Source organism: Taurulus bubalis (assembly GCF_910589615.1).
Source record: "Taurulus bubalis genome assembly, chromosome: 12".
Lineage (NCBI taxonomy): Eukaryota > Metazoa > Chordata > Actinopteri > Perciformes > Cottidae > Taurulus > Taurulus bubalis.
Window position 1 is genome coordinate 16967256 of NC_136600.1, and position 4779 is coordinate 16972034.

The following is a 4779-nucleotide window of genomic DNA, read 5'->3' on the forward strand; positions in this document are numbered from 1 at the left end:
ACAGAACGGAAGTCCTCCGATGTGACCTCCAGCCACCTCCAGACGCTAGAGGCTAAGGACGAGTCGGAGGGGCAGGGTCCTGCTGCTTCAATGGCAACCAACTGAGAACCTGGGTGTCAATAGACTACTTATTACAAACTGACTGGAGAGTCAGCGAGGGATGAGTGTAATAATACAATATATATCTATTAATCTGTTACTTTTCAGGTATCAAAAACACAACTTTTTGGTTGGGAGATGAATTGGTGAGAATTAGATTTGGAGATGGACTCACAATGAGACAAGAGCTGATGCAACAAAGGACACCTATTTATTTGTAGGCCTTACATCCCAAAGGTATAATTGAAGGGAGAATGGAGGATGGAGAAATGGAAGAGGAGGAGGAGCAGCAGGAGGAGGAGGAGGGGGAAGGGGTGCACTGACTGACTGAGACATTTCCACCAGGAAAACGAAACCACGTTGCGATGAAGAGGAGGGGAGAGGAAACATGCATGCTTTTTTTTTAAGACAAGCAACATGACCCTGTCATCGCTTACAATAATAATGAAAATCTATCATAATAAAACATTATAATAAGAATAATTTTGTAATAAAGCAAAAAAAAAGAACAAATCTATGTATACGTGTATGATAAGATATAACAGTTTTCCTACGGGAGAACATCTCTGTTTACAGCTGTTACTCAACATATTAGATCAAATTAATTTTATTGTTGCAACGAACACATACAGTATACTTTCAAAATGGCAACCTAAACAATGTCACATGTAATTCAAAATAGAAAAATGTCAGCATTTCAGTGAAATGCAGATGAACCCTCTAAAATAAATAATTCTATAATGTTTGTGGCACCAAGATGCCCGAGGCACAACCCAGGGACAGGCCTGTCCTGCTGTCTGCACACACTAAACTGCACAGATAAGGATTGTACTGTAAGATAGTGTGCTTCCTACTGTCTCTCTGTATGCATGTTTCTTCAGAGCACTATGGAGTACCTGTACTATACAGCACTGTATAGACTTTGCACTGAACCATAGAATCCCGGGTGGGGCCACAGTGGGCCTGTGGTGAGTTTCATGACGGAGAAATAAAGACAAAGCTGCATAAGCGAATCTCTTTTGCACTGATGCAATCCAACAGATCAGAGGTTGCCTTTGGACTGTTGACGTTACCCAGTTCCCACTCTGACAACCAAAACCGAGCCACTTGACAACACAAACCCTCAGCTGCTTTTTTTTCCATAGACGTACGTAGTCGAGGATGATAACCACTATTTGAATGTACTGGAAGACACATGGCAGTACATGAGCGTTTGTTTTTGATATCTCCTCGCGGTCCACATGGGAGAGAGTCTTTCTTAAGAAACAAACAAGTCTTTCAAACGTGTGGGAGGATGTGGGAGGATGCGGATTAACTGCTGGCTCCACCACACCCACACACACTAATATCTAAATTGTAACCAGCAATAGACAGACAAAACACTGGCTTCCCAACAGACCAGTGTCAACTCTGTCGTATAGATGTAAATAGTCTGAGTATATATAAAAATCGCCTCTCAATCACAGTCACAGCTGTTAGAGTACAGTATGATTTCTTTATTTTTTTACACCTCTCAGTCCCACTTTATTTTGGGAACGCTCTCAAGCTTACGATTTAGGCCTGAATTTAGTTGTTCATACCACTACACAAAGACAAATGAAACGGAGGAATGTTTGTGTTGTAAATAGAGAAAGAGTGTTTTATCCGCCGAGTCCATCAGTGGGGGAAACAAAGACGGACTGTAGTAGGTTCAAGTTTACGGGAGAAAATGACATCCTGTGTGCTGCTCAATCAGCCAATCAGGGAATAGAACAGAAGACTAGGATTGAAGACTTGAGCCGAATAGACCGGTGTCTTCCTGCTCATTGTGATTACTGTGAAGCAGCCGCCTGGAGTGTGACAGTGATCCTAATGATGTTTGAGGAAGCATGTTGTCATTTTTTTTCTTTCTTGCTTTCACCTGAGAAAGACTGGGTGTTTTCCAGCGAGGAGGTTACACAGACAGTGAAGTCTCTGTGCATGACTCACTTTACAAACAACACAAAACTAGATTTGATCTTTTTTTTCTCTGTTGGGAAGCACCCTCTCCTCTCACTTTGATGATTGTGTGAGAAACTTTTAAGATGAGCAACAACAAAAAAGCAGTTTATTGACTTTCATTATTTTTTTGGTTCTTCTTTATGTACTGTTGGGGACAATGTTTATTTTTCTACTGACTTGTTGAAATCCCTTCCAGTATAAGTTAGAATAGTTGTCATGGTTGTAAAGCAGTCTTGTTTCCGTTTGGTTTTGAGCTCTTCGCAACAAGAAAACACACCTTGTTAAGAGATTCGAGATGGATAGTTTGGCAGCTCTCAATTATAAAAAATCTATCATCATTTTATTTCAAGAATCCCTGTTTAGTGTCTCATGAAAACAGGAGGGCTCAAAACTGCAAACAGATCGTATTTACACAGTGGCACATATTCATTTATTTATTGAACAATTACTTGGTGGGGAAAAATAGTGTGACGGCTTGTACAGAGTCTTTAATTTCATGTAGGTACCAATCCTTCTGGGAGCAGTATCTTTTTCTTTCAGAGTCCGTTTTAAAGGCAAGCAGTTGAGGGACTATTGCTTTATATTTTTTTATGGTGACAACTGCAACTTGGGTTTGATTATTATTCGCAAAAAGAAAAGAAAAGGAAACATGCCTTGATGAAAAGACACTGCTTCAATTTGCGTTGTTTTATTTCTTTTTCCCCTTTATTTTTGTTTAACGAAATCTCAATGAATGAATAAACTAAAAACAAGAAGCCAAATATATTTCCGTGGATGTTTAGGTTTTCTGATCACATCTTTGTCAACCGACCGGTTTGCAATTGAGTTCTTCTTTTTGTATAATTCTACTGCCATCTTTCAAGAGTTACAGTAACTTGTCTGCAGGCATGACGCTCAAAAGCTGCTTCTTGTCCTCTGCCTTTCTCCTTCTCTCTCTTTCTATCTCTTTGTATCTGTTCTGTATATTTGTGTCTGTCTGTCTGTATGTCTGTCAGTGTACAGTAAGCTGTCTTGTTGGAAGAATCACTGCCTGAAAAAAAAAAGAGAAAAAAAAGTTTTCACATCAACCAAAGGGGATTTGAGGCAATCGGCCATGTAACATATACATACAAATTGGAAATGTGTGCAAAAAAAGTAACCGCTGTAAAAAAAATCCTGCAAAAAATTGGATGGCTTCTGTAAAAGTCTGTATAAAACTGGATTTATTTGTTTGAAATGAGGCAGAGTGGCTTGTGATACCAGTGTACACTCACACCTATGCATGCTTGTTGGACGGTTGTCACAGGATGGTTCTTCCACGTGGTTCCCCTTCTCTCTCCTCCTCTGTCAACAACTCTCTGTTTCTTCCTGTTTCTCTTCCTTTCTCCTGCACGACAGAACCTCCAACACCCCCTCCAGCTTCTTTACCCGTCTTCTCTTCTTTTCCTCTGGTAGGGAAAGAGCAAATAAACAAACCAACAAATGGCATTTCTTGTGCTCATGTGTGGACATCTTTTCCAGGGTCTAAATAATGGATACTCTTTCTCTCTAGTGCCTTAACACATGGGAACTGTCTTTTTTTTAACCACTTTTGGTGGCAGCCGGTGACTACGGCCAGCTCGTTGGTGCTTGTCAGACAACAACAGTCACCAAGGAAGTGGCAGCGGTGTAATCCAGCCTGTCATGCTTTTCCAAACACATTTCTCTCCAGTCCTTATCAGGGATTTTATGCCAGGAGAATATTAATGACACATTTTCTGAGACAGGCCTCCTCTGTGGGACTAACTACTTATTTGTTCAAGCTCACATATAAATCAGAGACTGAAACACACTGTTGACCTTCACAGCACAAACACATGTATATGCTCAGAGATATTCTCTTTTCAAGCCTGAATGCTGGAAGGCTGATACAGTGATTTTTTTCACCTGAGAGGGTGTTTTGTGGCCGTCTGTTGGTCGGTCCACACTAAAATATCTCAACAACTATTGAGCGGATTATCATAAAATGTGGTGCACACATTCATGTCCCCTTCAAGATGAATTGTAATAACTTTAGTAATCTCCAAACCTTTCATTTAGCGCCACCATCAGGTAGAAAATGTATGACAAAGTGGGAGCTCTGATTAAAAAGAGGCCTGCATTTAAACCACACAAGAGGCTGCGTTGGTGTGGGTGTTGCTTCACACACAGGTGAGATATGAAATACTATCCAGGAATGCCCCTTAGAGTAACACATGAGTGAATATAATGGCTTATCAGACGCCGGTTGCTAATCTTTTGTCTCAGTGATTGTGAGCTAATACAGCGTTCATGTTACAATTGAATCAACCTGGAATGTGTGCTTGCATGTACTCGTTTGGCCACTAAAGCCTTGCAGGATAACATTGCGTTGCAGTCACTTAGTTGGGCCAGGTTCAAATTTTAGCTTGGGGCCCCCTTCATTGACATGCACGATGAGGAGGCTGCGATTTGCGTTTTATTTGAACGCTTGCAAAACTCACATTCCCATTTGCCTCACCTGCATGTTGTAATTAGTGTGGATTAGCAAATATTAGCATGCTACCACGGTGGCCACGGACACTGACTTAACACCCATCTGACTTTAGCATTTAGCTCAAATCACAATTTTCTTTTCTACTAATGGACATTTTTATTGTTTTGATAACCAAAATAAGGTAGTAGACAACGTTAACATTTATTATCTTTAAAAATTACAGATTG